The sequence below is a fragment of the Drosophila miranda genome (genome assembly GCF_003369915.1).
Source record: "Drosophila miranda strain MSH22 chromosome Y unlocalized genomic scaffold, D.miranda_PacBio2.1 Contig_Y1_pilon, whole genome shotgun sequence".
Classification (NCBI taxonomy): domain Eukaryota; kingdom Metazoa; phylum Arthropoda; class Insecta; order Diptera; family Drosophilidae; genus Drosophila; species Drosophila miranda.
In genome coordinates, this window is record NW_022881603.1 from 24,551,315 (window position 1) to 24,567,198 (window position 15,884).

At 47.7% G+C, this 15,884-nt stretch overlaps 1 long non-coding RNA gene across 1 annotated transcript; it reads left to right on the forward strand.

The window, feature by feature from the left end:
- The first annotated feature begins 1,555 nt into the window (after positions 1-1,555).
- Positions 1,556-2,765, forward strand: LOC117190785. The gene is made up of 2 exons (XR_004473826.1): positions 1,556-2,068; positions 2,121-2,765. It is a non-coding gene; the product is annotated as an uncharacterized LOC117190785 (long non-coding RNA).
- Positions 2,766-15,884: the final 13,119 nt, after the last annotated feature.

Sequence of the window (15,884 nt, forward strand, 5' to 3'; positions counted from 1 at the left end):
CGGATATGGACCCAGGAAATCCAGGTACAGTTTTTGAATCGGCCTCTCGGTTCTGGTTTCGGCCCCCATGAGTGGACGGTGAACCTGTGTTGAATGTTTTGTTTCTTTGCAGGTGTTACAATCAGCCACATATGCCTTCACCTGCACGGTCATCCGGGGCCAATAATAGAACTGTCGCAGCCGTCCCAGTGTCCTCGCGATTCCTCCATGCATTGCCACATCGCTGTCGTGAGCCTGTTGGATCAGTGTGCTCGTCAGGGCTTCCGGGATCCATAGCCTCCACGAAAACTCCTCTAATTCCGGCCGGCCAAATTGTGTGCGCTTAAACAGCAGTCCTTCCTCCACCTTCAGGTCTGGGAACTCATCCTCATCGCTCTGGACCTACTCAATTTTTCTTCGGTATTCTTCATCCTCGAAGGCTGTGGTGTCGAACTCCAGGAAGTCGATAGCGTCCACGTCAAAGGGACGTGACAGCATATCGGCGACGATATTTTCCTTTCCTTTGCGGTGCTCGATTTCGAAGTCATAAGCCTGGAGAGCCAACGACCGCCTGGCTAGCCTCCCATCCAGTGCTTTGAATCGCATGAGCCACTGCAAACTCGCGTGATCTGTTATCACCGTGAATGGCATCAGTTCTACGTATGCACGGAACTTCTCTATGGCTCTTACCGCCGCCAGACACTCCTTCTCTGGCACGCTATAGTTGAGCTGTGCCCCTCTTAGCTTCGCCGAAAAGAATGCGATCGGGTGCTCTGCTCCTTCATCATCCCTCTGGAAGAGAACTGCTCCAATCCCCACGTGGCTCGCATCACACTGGATGAAGAAGTTCTTCTTAAAGTCTGGGTGATGTAGCACGGGGGCACTGGTAAGTGCTTTTTTGAGCTCCTCGAACGATTTTCCTGCCTCCTCCGTCAGCTTAAATTGCCCTTTTCCTTTCAGACAGTCTGTCAGAGGAGCCGAGAGTGCCGAGAAATTTCGGATAAACCGCCGATACCAGCCAGCTGTCCCCAAAAATCTCCGGATTTGTCTCACGTTCCTTGGCATTGGTATTTGGGTGATCTCCTGTACTTTCTCCGGATCTGTCCTAAGTGCGCCGTCGCCTACGATGTACCCTAAATACTTTAAATATTTATAGCCGAATTTAGATTTTTTTCTTCCAATTGTCAGGTTTGCCTCCTTGGCCACTTCCTCTAACAGGTGTATATGCTCCTCAAACGTCCGGGAAATAACTAGTAGATCGTCTAAGTATACAAAGACATGGCTTCGGAGTCGTGGAATTACTCGATCCATCAACCGACACAGCCGTTGGGCTGCATTGCACAACCCGAAGGGCATCGATTTAAATTGATAGAGTGGTCTGCCCGGCACCGTGAATGCTGTGTACGTCCGACTTTCAGGCTCCAGCTCTATCTGCCAAAATGCTTGCTTTAAATCGATGCTGCTGATGTACACCGTATCCTCTACGCGGCTCAGAATTGACTCGATGCTCTGCAGCGGGTAAGCATCCTTCACGGTTAATTTGCTTAGTTTCCGCGCATCCAGACACAATCGGTTTTTTCCCGGCTTCGTACCAGCGTCAAGCGGTTGCTCCACGGGCTCTCGCTGGTTTCGATGACTCCGAGGCGCAACATTTCGTCCACCTCGGCAAACAACAGCTCTTGCACCGCGGGAGATACCGGTTAGAATCGCTCCTTTACGGGTACGGCTCCCTCGATTAATTGAATTTCGTGCCTTTCGAGCGTCGTTCTTCCCAAACCATGCGTGTCGAATGCCCTGAAGTTGCTCTTCACCTGGTCCAGACGTGTCTGCTGGGTGTGCGTCAACTCGTGCGGTTCCGTTGGTCTACTCCTAGTCAGCACCTCAGCATCAATTTCGGCTAATTCCTTGTGTCGTTCTAGGCCTACTATATGCGGAGACAGAAAAAACTTCCGCCAGAAATCGACCCCTAGGTACAGCGGTTGTTGCAGCGAGGGACACAGGAACAACTCCATAGTCTGCTTCTGGCCTCCATACGTCATTACCGTCGACACATGTCCCAGTATTTTATGAGGAGTGCCGCCTGCTGTTTGTACTGAGAATTTCTTTATGTCTTGAAGCTTCAGCTCCAATTCTCCTATCAGTTCCAGGCCACCTTTCCCCAGAAGGCTCACCGATGCCCCTGTATCCAGTAGTCCCATGCGAATGGTCTGTCATCCTGACGAATTGCCGAGTGGACTGCAGCACACACCTGGAGCCGCCTTCTCTTGCGCCCCTGAAACCTGTCCCGAGCCCGCTGTGCTCTGACTGCTCCCGTTCGGATACTCTCATCGAGTTCGTCCCCCATTATCCGATTCCTGGTCTGTTCGTACTGCCGCTGTCTCTCCTTTATCGGCTTGCGCTCGGGCCATCTCGCTTTGGGGAATACCGCTTGGTTAACCTTATATATGGTAGAGTAAATATTTTTATTGCTACTTCTTTCCTTAGGGGTATCTAATTTAACGTTGGAGGGCCTATCTATTGGCTGCTTCGCGGCGACGTGGAACTCGACTCCTCCAATTGCGTCGTGCTCCTTTTCGCGTTTCCCGGCCGACATTTAGGGCATTTAGGGAGGATGACCCCGGCCAGCCCGCACTTGTACCAGAACAGGTTACGCACGGCCGACTCACACTCAAAATAGGTGTGACCCGGCTGAGCGCAATTCCAGCACTTTAGCTGGGTGCGGTCGCCTCCGGATTCCCTCGTCCTATGGACAGCATCCAATGCCTCGGTCTGTTCCTCCGGGTCGTGAGTGTTCGCATCCAATTCATGTACTTTGTGATCTTCCCTGCGCCTACTACCCCCATGGTCTGGACCGCTCCTTGTCCATCGCGTCGCCAGCAGTTTCTCGGCACACTCTTCTCGCAGCTTCTGGAGCTTATCTGCATTGGATAAATCACCCTCGAAATTGCATCCCTAATATTGATCTTTATAATCCGAGAACGGATTCAGCAATCTCGACCTCAACACCAACATCTCCTGGATGTACTGGTCCGCCGACTCCCCGTGGCGTTGTCGGCGTTCCCTGAGCTCTTGCTCTCGCTCGAACTCTGTCCGACGAATTTGAAACTGCTGCTGGAGACCATATCGCAGATTCAGCCAGTCCGGCATCCAGTACCAATACCTTGCGTGGCCACTGACCAATGTGTGAAAGGCTTTCAACACCTCCGCCCACGGTACCTGATACGACGTCTGTAGATGCTCCACCCGGAATATGAATTCCGCCACGGGCATCCCCTTTGGATCGCCGTCGAAGCTAAGTCCCCATCTTCGTATCTGCACTTGCTCCTGCCTAGCCTCTCCGAAACTCGGTCGATTCCTGTTTGCTCCTGCGCCCATCCCGTTGAACAGCCACTCCTTCACGGGTCTGTAAGAGGCTTGTAGCTGAGCTAAGGGCGAAAACTAAATTGACCGCCAACGGCGTTGTATGGGCAGCCATAGTCTCGCTGCTACAGGGGGTTTTGGAGTCAGGGGCTCTAAAACGGTGATCTGAAAGGTTGGCTCCCTCTGGGGGTGAGTTAGCGCTGATGGCAGTTGAAGAGAAAGAGGAGAAAGCGATGACATTCGGACGTCATCCAGCGGATCCGACCGGTCTCATAGTGGATGGGAGCGTGTCCATCTTCCTTTTGGAATTTGGATGTCGAGCGACCAACATCGCCCCGAACAGGCTCAGCAAAAATCATTAAGGAAAAAGTTCCAAAGTCACTTGGCCACTGGGGCCAAGATTGACGGATTTGGCGCCTAGCAATTTTGCTGGCGAAGCAGCGGCGCTCCAAGCAGCTGATCCGTCGCAGCACAGAGCGAGGGAGCAGAGACGCAGAAAAATTCAGAGAGGCTCGACCTTCGCGGGCAGCCGGATCGACGTCGGTGAGGCGGCGGCCACAAAGCGGGACGGTCGATAATTCGCGATAGCGGAAAGTGCAGCAACCGGCGTAATACGAACGGAGAAAAAGGAGGAAAATCGCGCAAATCCTACCTAAACGTGCCGTATGGCAAATTAAGTTAACAAGGCCCAATTAAGATCCGCAGGAACGAAAGAGTTAGTGTGTTGTTGGAGTTCAATACTCAGAGCTGCAAGGGTAATGCCCCAAAAAAATAAAGAGGGCGAGCGGAGCCAAAGGTGATGCGCGCATAGGCAGAGAGTGAAAGCGGGGGAGAGAGAGAACACGCAAGCAGCAAAGGCAGAGCCCAATAGGAGAGCGAGCGAGCTATAAAAACGCTCGCCAGCAACGGAGCCGAAGGGGGCTGGCGATAAGCCGAGAGAAGTAACATAAGTTAACATAAGAGTAAGCAGAATAGTACCGAGCAGCAGAACAGCTATTTAAGTTTACATATATAGACAAAAAAGACGAGGTGGAACGTTGTGAGTTGCTGCGGACACCGCAACTCTACAGTTATACCCGATTCTAAGTCAGTATGGCTCTCCTGCGGCAGACGCCGCTAATATTGAACCACACGACAAAGAGTGCGTGCGAGAGAGACAGAAAATCAGTCTGAGCGTGACGTCGGGCGCTGCGTAGCCACTGAAAATTGATTTCTTGCTTTTGGCTACAAAAATTATCCGATCTGATCCAGATTCAGCAATCTGATAGATATGGTCATTATCTATGATTCTGCGTTTTTAGTTTTCTCGAATGTGCAATATTGTGGATGCAACAGATTTTCGTCCTTTGTGTGGGCGGAAGGGGGTGAGGCAAAATTTTGAGATACACGTTTTATAGTAAGATCTAACAGAAGTGCGGATACCAAATTTGGTTACTCTAGCCTTAATAGTCTCTGAGATTTTTGAATATCCCCAGATTTTCGTCCTTTGCGGGGGCGGAAGGGGGTGTGGCGAAATTTTGAAACAAACTCGTCTCGGTCCGATATATTAGGAGTGTGGATACCAAATTTGGTTGCTCTAGCTTTTATAGTCTCTGAGATCTAGGCGCTAATGTTTTACTCTATGCAAAGCCGCCTATGCTACGTGTGTGTTAGAGAGAGATAGGGCGAGAAAAAATGAAATTGTTTTCTTGATGCTGGCTATAATAATAATACGATCCAATTCAGATTCCGCAGTCTTAAAGATATGGTCATTCTCTACAATTCTACGTTTTTGGTTTTCTCATATCTTTAAAATTGTGAATGCCACAGATTTTCGTCCTTTGTGGGGGCGGAAGTGGGCGGGGCGAAGTTTTGAAATATTTTTGTAGCAGTGACATATCACAGAAGTCTGGATCCAAAACATCGTTGCTCTAGCTCTCATAGTCTTTGAGCACTAGGCGCTGAAGGGGACGGACAGACGGACGGACGGACGGACAGACGGACAGACGGACAGACAGACAGACAGACAGGGCCAAATCGACTCGGCTATTGATTCTGATCAAGAATATATATACTTTATGGGGTCGGAAACGATTCCTTCTGGACGTTACACACATCCACTTTTACCACAAATCTAATATACCCCAATACTCATTTTGAGTATCGGGTATAAAAAAAAGAAATGCAGAAATGAAGAACAGCAGTGAGGGAGCATAGAGTAGGAAAAGAAGGGCAAGAGGAAGAGTGAAGATGAAACTAAAACAAATCCATAACCATAAATAGCGAACCTTCCATGCACAGATCAAAACAAAAAAAATAACAAAAACCCATATGTTTATAACCGAAATGCAATAATAATACACCCGAACCCAAAATATCATATTAACCACAGTTTTGCAGCAACCATCAGAAAGCGCTTTCGACGGTGGATCCGCAGTAAAAGTGAGTTTATTTACTAGGTGTTTGATCACAATCATTTGGGCATGGAAGAAATTATCTATGGGTGTTCCGACCAAATTGCCTTACCGTTTCGTAGCCCGTAAGAATCAACCTTTATATTCCCTCTTTAAATTTTAATCTTTACCTTTGCACATTTATTTAAATACTAGTTTATAAGTTTACCTGATCCTAGTTCAAGGGAACCAGGCCCAGGTAGCCTATGGGAGGGAACATATACCCCGTATTTTTATACCCGATACTCAAAATGAGTATTGGGGTATATTAGATTTGTGGTAAAAGTGGATGTGTGTAACGTCCAGAAGGAATCGATTCCGACCCCATAAAGTATATATATTCTTGATCAGCATCAATAGCCGAGTCGATTGAGCCCTGTCTGTCTGTCCGTCTGTCCGTCCGTCCGTCCGTCTGTCCGTCCGTCCGTCCGTCCGTCCGTCCGTCCCCTTCAGCGCCTAGTGCTCAAAGACTATAAGAGCTAGAGCAACGATATTTTGGATCCAGACTTCTGTGATATGTCACTGCTACAAAAATATTTCAAAACTTCGCCCCGCCCACTTCCGCCCCCACAAAGGACGAAAATCTGTGGCATCTACATTTTTAAAGATAGTATAAAACTAAAAACTCAGAATCGTAGAAGATGACTATATCTTCTAGAGTGCAAAATCTGAACCAGATCGTATAATTATTATAGCCAGAATCAAGAAAACAATTTCATTCTTTCTCGCTCTGTCTCTCTCTAACACACAGGTTTCATGGTCGGTTTTGCCAATTGCAAAATATGAGTTCAAGGATCTCAGAACCTATAAGAGCCAGAGCAACCAAATTTGGTATCCACACTCCTGTGATATCGGACCTTGACCGTTTCGTGTCCAAATTTCGCCACACCCCCTTCCGCCCACGCAAAGGACGAAAATCTGGGGCATCCACAAATCTCAGAGACTATTAAGGCTAGAGTAACCAAATTTGGTATCCGCACTTCTGTTAGATCTCACTATAAAACGTATATCTCAGAATTTCGCCCCACCCCCTTCCGCCCCCACAAAAGACGAAAATCTGTTGCATCCACAATATTGCACATTCGAGAAAACTAAAAGCGCAGAATCATAGATAATGACCATATCTATCAGATTGCTGAATCTGGATCAGATCGGATCATTTTTGTAGCCAAAAGGAACAAATCAATTTGCAGTGGCTACGCAGCCCCCGACGTCACGCTCAGACTGATTTTCTGTCTCTCTCGCACGCACTCTTTGTCGTGTCGTTCAATATTAGCGGCGTCTGCCGGAGAGAGCCATACTGACTTAGTATCGGGTATAACTGTAGAGTTGCGGTGTCCGCAGCAACTCACAACGTTCCACCTCGTTATGTATAATTTAGTTCCAATAAATATCATTATAATGTTTAACTAAACCCTTCTTATGATCTCCCCTTCCAAGCCCCTGTAGCGCGTGTCGGCACACCAAGGGGTCATGGCCGACAGATAGATGTATGGAATGGCATGACCAAGGTAGGGTGGGCAAGGGGTCCTCGAAACAGCTGAGGATCGTCCGTCTGTCTTTTAGGTAATCGTCCGTGTTGTGTGGTCATTTGTAGTGAACTCTGTCCGGTGAAGTGTATGGCTTGTTTTTTTCGTGCACGTTAAATTTAAAATAAAGAAAGTAAAGGGCCTCGGACTATGACAATAAAACAACTCCACCCCCTTGCCGACGAGCCAGCAGCCGGAAACAATACGTGCCGGTCATAGCCGAGTAATACCATCTCGCCCAAGTACTCGTTACCCATTACAGTAATAATTAAGAAGATCTTTATTTTTGGCGCCCAACGTGGGGCCACCTTGTGTTGTACATCGGATTGACTCCGATTAATTAATACCAGGCGGACTCACACATTACATTGACCACAATTGTCTTCTTTCCCATCTGTCTTATTTACAACCTTGTATTGTCTGAGTGAATAGCGTAGGGTAGCTGTCCGTAAAGTTTACGCTGGTTAGCGTATAGCTTTGATGGCAAATATCTGTTTCACTACAAAGTTTTCTGCGAGCATGGAACCATGACAAAAACTTGGAATGCAGGCAAAATAGCCTCAGAGGCGATAACCTGTCCAGTGAGATGTGGGTTCGAGCGGGATTTCTATATTTTCAACAAGTGAAGGGACGACTGGGATAGAATGCATAGGAATTTAGAATGGGTCGGCTGCGAGCAGTTGCCTTCTGACCACATTTACCTAGCGATAGTTTTCACTTAACATTATCTTTTATTTGTTTTGATGTTTTTGTTGAAAAGCCATTCTGACGATTGGAAATCAAGTTGATTCAACCTTAGGGATGAATCTCTGACCACGGCAGATGGACTGGAACGGAAACATGGCAGTTCTTCTATTTGTTTGTGATCGAGAAATTGAGTCGAGGAGGGAACAAGGAGAGTTTTTTTTGTCATGAAATGCCTCCTGTCCACGATTCATTTGTGTTGTTCAGTTTCATAAATTTGCTATTAGACGTTACCAAAAAAGCGGACAATTGGTGTGCAGCTTCTGCAGGGAGCTATTGGGAGTCGGGAGATCATTCTTTTTTGTTGATGGTATAATTTCAAAGAATTAAATTTCTTTATATATTTGTTTTATAGAAACATTTTTATATTTTTCTTCTATATTTTTTTTTATATCTTATTTTTGTTATATATTTTTTTATATATACTCACATACATACATTCATTATAGATTTGATACATTTATTGGGGGGTTATTCCGCAATATGATGTAATTAATTCTGGGAAGAAATTAAATAGTTCTATGGGTCTGGATAGATCGCCACGAAAAGGGGTGCCTCCTCGAAGCATAGAATGCAGCTTATGCAAGTCAGAGTTGGGAACTGGGGAAAATTATAAAACGAAGTGCGGACATCCGTTTCATAAGGCATGTATAAAAACGCATTTCACTGTTAAAACAACTTGCCCAACTTGTGATTCGGTTTGCATAGCTCAAACCATTACAAATCCAGCTAGCACATCTGTGTTAACCAGGCAGCAATCTAGACTCGTACCAATCCCAAGAGCAGATAGCTTATCAGATTTGGCCGAAACGAGAAGTGAAGAGCTAAGTGCGAGCGAGAACCCGTCCATCGTCGAGATGAGCCAGACGTCTGCCGAAATTGCAGCCGCTGTCAAGGCTATGCAGAACGAGCTGTTAACTCAGTTGACAGAACAAATGGCGAATCTCATTCAAACCAATGTAGAAGCTCACATAAATAGTATGGAGCAGCAAAGACAAACGCCAAATCCAAATACTAGCAGGAATACTTCTTTGGAGCAGCTACTAGGAATCAATGGGCAGCAACCAGATCCGGGGTTACCTCCGCGTGTTACCAGCGCCCGATCGGTAGGTTCAGAATTGGCCCAAAGACCAGACAAAGTAGGCCACATAATGTCGAACTGGAAATTAAGATTTTCAGGAACCACCGATACAATAGGAATCGATAGCTTTATCTATAGAGTTGAGGCCCTTACTCATCAGACGTTAGAGGGAAATTTCTCACTTCTGTGTGGTAATGCGAATTCGCTATTTGATGTCAAGGCATCTGATTTCTTTTGGCGATATCACAAGTCGGTAGGAGTAGTTCGTTGGCAGGAGCTTTGTGCTGCGTTGAGGAAGCAATTCCGAGACTCCAGAACGGATGTGGATATCCGCCAAATGATAAGGGATAGAAAACAGAGGGAAAAAGAAACGTTCGAAAGTTTCTACGATGCCATCCTAAAGCTAACTGATAGACTCGACCAGCCTCTTAGTGAGAAGACGCTGATTGAAATTGTGAGGCGTAATTTACGTCCGGAAATTCAGCATGAAATTCTTAACATACGGGTAGATTCGATGGAAACCTTGAGGGATATATGCAGGAAAAGAATGCTTTTTAGAAGAAGTCCGTAAGAATCATGGTTATCAGAAACCATCGGTCTTTAAGAAGCAGATATCGGAGCTCTGGGAGGAAGCAAACATCGATGATGCCGTAGAATTTTCTGAAGGAGAGGTAGAGGATGAGATAGGCGCTTTTGCTCTCGTATGCTGGAGTTGCAGGAAGGAGGGGCATAGGTATCAAGACTGCGCGGAAAAAAGGAAAATTTTTTGCTATGGATGCGGTATTCCTAATGCTTATAAACCTTAATGTGCGCGATGCCAAAAAAACGCGCAAAGGAGCACTGCAGCATCTCGTCCACTGACCAGTGTTCCCAACCGGCAAGCGGCGACAAAGGAGTGAGGATATATAGCAGTGGTGGGGAGCGGGAAATGACACACTCCCTTTAGGCTGGTCAGCCAGAGTATTTTTGGCATACTAAGCTGGAAAATATTAGGAAGATTGGGTTTCCGAGCTTTGGCGACAAAGCAAAGACAAGATCTCGCAGCAGTCGGCGGTTAAAAAAATTCTGGGAGTCAGTAAAGTACATAAATAGCATTAGAAGAAACAAAGGGGACAAACGCCCTTATGCTGAAGTTGGTCTTCTGGATAATAAGCGAGTGGGTTTGCTCGATACAGGAGCTGCTCTGACTTGCATCGGAGGGAAACTGGCCAAAGAATATATTATCAGCAGGAAGCCGTTTAAAAAGGTGCTGTCCAAGGCATGCACCGCTGATGGAAGTCATCAGAAAATAGTTGGTAAATTTAGGACTAGTATAGAGTATAAAGGTATAAGTAAAGAATTAGATATATACATAATCCCTTCGTTAGGTTAGGTTAGGTTGAGGCGGCTGCCGGGCTCGCTCGGAACCCGTCACACTTAGGCCGGTTTCGGCCCGTTGTGATACCGCATAGGATCATTTCCTTCCTGCGTTGTGAGACTTCCTGTCAGCAATTATCCCATCCAGATGCTCTCACAAAGTTCGCTATCCTCCTGGGACATAGTTTGGACATCTCTGAGATGTCGTGTAGAAAGGCTGAGCCCAGGTGCTGTAGTCTTCTTCTGCTGAGAGCTGGGCAGGAGTCTGCTCCTGCTGTGCTCCTGATGTTCCACTGTCTCCTCCTCTTCCTCGTCTCTACAGCTGCGACAAAAATCGTTATGTGGGGCCCCCAGCCTGTTAGCGTGGGTGCCTATTAGCCAGTGTCCCGTGAGGGAACGTGTGACTACGCTGCACCTTTTCCTGCTTAACTTGAGGAGCTCGGAGGTGCGCTTCATGTCCATGGTCGGCCATGTTTGCCGAGTTGTGCGACATCGTGGCACTGTTTGCCACATATCGTTTTTTAGTCGCTTGTATTGCTCCCTTATAATGAGCTTACAGGTGGCCATTGGCATACAGATATCCTCCTTGTCTTGGAGAAGGGGGATTGTAGTGCCAGATATGGCCAGCTCGTCCGCTATACAGTTGCCCTCGATGTCCCGGTGGCCCGGGACCCAAATCAGGCCAATAGCAAATTGCTGAGCCGTCTCGTGCAGAGATTTGCGGCAGTCTGCCACGGTGGCCGAGTTCGAGGAAATCGCGCTTAGCGATTTGATCGCAGCCTGGCTGTCGCTATAAATGTTTAGCTTGCTTGCCGTGACGGCAGCCGCTTGTAGGCAGTCTAGAGCCTCCCTGATTGCTATGACTTCCGCTTGAAGGACACTGCAATGATCTGGGAGACTGAAGGAATGCCTTATGCTTAGCTGTTCAGAGTAGATTCCCCCTCCGACTCTGTCGTCCAGCGTTGATCCATCTGTGAAGATGTTTATGGCCCCATCTGGGCCTGGGAGTCCCTCGAGCCATTCGTCTCTGTGAGGGATGATTGTGTCGAAGGGAGTGTCTGTGTACTCTCTTGGAACTTGGTAGTCTGTTTTTGAGGGGACGGTACTGCTATTATTTAATATGGCTGAGTGACCTATGCACTGTGTCACCCATTGATCTGAGTCTCTTAGACGTATTGCTGCTGCTTCTGCCCGTTCCTTTCCTGCGAGGTCAAGGCTCTGTGGGCATAGGATGGCATTTAGCGCATCATTTGGGGTGGTGCGAAGAGCTCCGCTGATGCATAGGGCGGCAGTCCGCTGGACTTTTCCCAGTTGCTTGGTGATCGCCCTTTTTGATAGGGCCGGCCACCACACCGTAACTCCGTAGAGTAGTATTGGTCTAACTATAGCTTGATATATCCATTGGACTATGCTTGGGATCATACCCCATCTTAGCCCAATAGCTTTTTTGCATGTGTAGAGTGCAGTCATTGCCTTCTTCACTCTGTCTTTGACATTCAGGTTCCAGCTAAGCTTCTTGTCAATTACCAACCCTAAGTAACTGGCACTGTCGCTAAAGGAGAGCCTGCATCCTTGTAGTATTGGAGGGTTGAGGGGCGGGACCTTGTATTTATTTGTGAATAGTACGAGTTCCGTTTTTGAGGGATTTACTCCCAGACCGCGCGATTCTGTCCAATCCGACAGTTGCGCTAGCTTTGTGGACATTAAGTCGCACAGTGTTTGGGGGTATTTCCCCGAGAAGATAATCGCAACGTCGTCCGCATAGGCCACGACTTTGCAGCCCCCCCCTTCTAGGTCACATAGAATCTTGTTGACTGCTATGTTCCACAGAAGAGGAGACAGTCCCTTCGTTAAGTCAGGATGTTTATTTAGGAATTGATTTTTGGATGTCGTTCGATCTTTTGCCCCCACCCTTAGAGGTGGCAGAAATATCAGCCGCCACAGAGCAGCACGTTCTGACAGACATTCAGGAATTGAAATTGCAGGGAATGGTCCAACGTTTTCCATCATTTGCGACATCGGGTCTCGGGAAAACTTCGGTGTTGTCACACTCAATAGACACTGGAAACGCGAAGCCCGTTAAGCAGCGTCATTTTCCAGTTTCCCCGGCAATTGAGAAGTTATTGTACACTGAGATTGACAGGATGCTTCAACTAGGAGTGATTGAAGAATCTGAGAGTCCTTGGTCCTCGCCAGTAGTACTTGTCCGGAAACCGGGAAAAGTCAGAGTTTGTTTGGACAGCAGAAAAGTGAATGAGGTTACGGAAAAAGATGCGTACCCTCTTCCCCAAATAGATGGCATTCTCAGCCGTTTACCGAAGGCAGTGTTCATAAGTAGTCTCGATCTGAAGGATGCATATTGGCAGATCCCCTTGGATCCGGCATCTAGGTGTAAATCTGCATTCACGGTTCCAGGGAGGCCATTGTATCATTATAAAGTCATGCCGTTTGGTATCTGTAATGCCTCTCAAACCATGACCCGCTTAATGGATAAAGTCATTCCTGCGTCGCTTAGAAACGAAGTCTTCGTTTATTTGGACGACTTATTGCTGGTGTCAGATACTTTTGAGAGACATTTACTCGTTTTGGACACCGTGGCCTCGCGGATTCGGGAAGCTGGCTTGACCTTAAATATCGAGAAAAGTAAAGTCTGTGTGCGCTCTGTGAGATACCTAGGGCATATAATAGGAGAGGGTGGTATTCGCACTGACCCCGAAAAAGTCTCGGCTATTTCGGATTTTCCATTGCCGACGTCGTTGAAAGCGTTGAGAAGCTTTCTGGGATTGGCAGGGTGGTATCGAAAATTCATAAACAACTTTGCGTCTGTATCCGCCCCGTTGACCGACCTATTAAAGCCGAAGCAAAAATTCGTGATGACAACAGAAGGCAAGGAAGCTTTTGAGCGGTTAAAGGGCATGCTTTGCAGTGCTCCGGTCTTGCAAAGTCCGGACTTCAGCAAACCATTTTTTATACATTGCGACGCCAGTAAAAGCGGGGTAGGCAGAGTACTGGTACAGAAGTCGGTCGAAGGGGAAGAACTGCCGATAGCCTTTGTTTCGAAGAAGCTTAACAAAGCCCAAAGAAACTATACGGTTACAGAGCAGGAATGTCTCGCTGCTCTGGTGAGCATAAAAAGATTCAGAGCCTATGTAGAGGGTCAGGAGTTCACTGTAATTACGGATCACGCCTCGCTGAAATGGCTCATGTCTCAAAGTGATTTGAATTCGAGGTTAGCGAGATGGGCTTTAAAACTGCAAGGTTTCCGGTTCAGTATCCAACACAGAAGAGGGAAGCTGAATGTTGTTCCGGATGCCTTGTCCAGGGTCCCATATGACCAAGTGGCTGCAGTGGATTTCAGCAATGGCTTGCTGGTGGACATTGAGTCAGCTCATTTCAAATCGGGAGAATATTTGGAACTGATGGAGGGAATTAAGAGCAATATGGCTCAACTGCCCGACCTTAAAATAGTTGATTCTCTGATCTATCGGCGATCCGAGCATGTAAAAGGAGACATCCTTAACGACGCGTTTGCTTGGAAGTTGTGGGTACCCAGGGGGATGGTCAAAGAAGTGCTTAAGAGAGCACACGATGATCCGCTGGCTTCCCATGGTGGAGTCCACAAGACACTCGAGCGGATCCGGCGTAATTATTTCTGGCCCGGACTCGTCAATGACGTAAAAGACTACGTGGCAGCCTGCGAGCAATGTAAAATGTCAAAAGCTCCAAACGCGCCGTTACGTCCACCGATGGGAAAAGCGGCCGAGTCGCAAAGGTTCTTCCAGCGTCTCTATATTGATTTCTCAGGTCCGTATCCTAGGTCTCGCAGTGGAAATATAGGAATTTTTATTGTCCTGGACCATTATTCGAAATTTGTTTTCGTCAAGGCTGTAAAAAAATTAAATGCGGATGTTGTGCTGAGGTATTTAGAGGAGGAGTTATTCCATACTTTCGGAGTTCCAGAGGGAATTGTATCTGACAACGGATCGCAATTTCGATCCGAGAAGTTTCAAGGCCTGCTCAGAAGGCATCGAATAACGCACACGCTAACAGCTGTCCACGCTCCCCAAGCCAATGCTTCGGAGCGAGTCAACCGTTCGGTCATTGCTGCCATTCGGTCGTATATTCGCAGTAACCAGAAAGACTGGGATGAGAGTCTTAGCAAAATATGCTGTGCGTTGAGGTCGGCGGTTCACTCAGGGTTAGGATCCACGCCCTACTATATGGTTTTCGGCCAGCAGATGGTGTCTTCAGGCGCAACGTATTCTTTGCTGAGGAAATTGGGGATGTCAGAGGACAAGGCAGCGACCTTCACACGTGAGGATTCATTGGATATCGTCAGAAAGAGAGCGTGTGAAGTGAGCAATGGGAGCGAAATCGACGGCATTATGACCTGAGGGCACAGGAAGTATCGTACCAGGTGGGGCAGGAAGTGCTACGGCGAAATTTTAAACAAAGCAATTTTCAAGCCGGCTACAACGCTAAGCTAGGGCCAATGTTTCTTAAGGCGCGAGTTAGACGGAAAGTGGGGAACGCGATTTATGAGCTGGAAGATCTGCAAGGAAAGCTCATCGGAAGGTACCACGGGAAGGATATCCGGCAAGTGTAGCTACAAACCAGTCAGCCTTGTGGATTCCTCAAGGCCGGCAATATCCCCAAGTCTGACTTTGGCAGGGGGGATTTTGTAAGAGGCTTGTAGCTGAGCTAAGGGCGAAAACTAAATTGACCGCCAGCGGCGTTGTATGGGCAGCCATAGTCTCGCTGCTACAGGGGGTTTTTGAGTCAGGGGCTCTAAAACGGTGATCTGAAAGGTTGGCTCCCTCTGGGGGTGAGTTAACGCTGATGGCAGTTGAAGAGAAAGAGGAGAAAGCGATGACATTCGAACGTCATCCAGCGGATCCGACCGGTCTCATAGTGGATGGGAGCGTGTCCATCTTCCTTTTGGAATTTGGATGTCGAGCGACCAACATCGCCCCGAACAGGCTCAGCAAAAATCATTAAGGAAAAAGTTCCAAAGTCAAGAAAAGAATATTGTCAAAGCGCGAGTGGTATCCAGCAGCAGCAAAGCAAAAGTCGCGGGACTGGGAAAACTGAAGCTAGGTCGGCCACTGAGGCCAAGATTGACGGATTTGGCGCCTAGCAATTTGGGCTGGCGAAGCAGCGGCGCTCCAAGCAGCTGATCCGTCGCAGCACAGAGCGAGGGAGCAGAGACGCAGAAAAATTCAGAGAGGCTCGACCTTCGCGGGCAGCCGGATCGCCGTCGGTGAGGCGGCGGCCACAAAGCGGGACGGTCGATAATCCGCGATAGCGGAAAGTGCAGCAACCGGCGTAATACGAACGGAGAAAAAGGAGGAAAAATCGCGCAAATCCTACCTAAACGTGCCGTATGGCAAATTAAGTTAACAA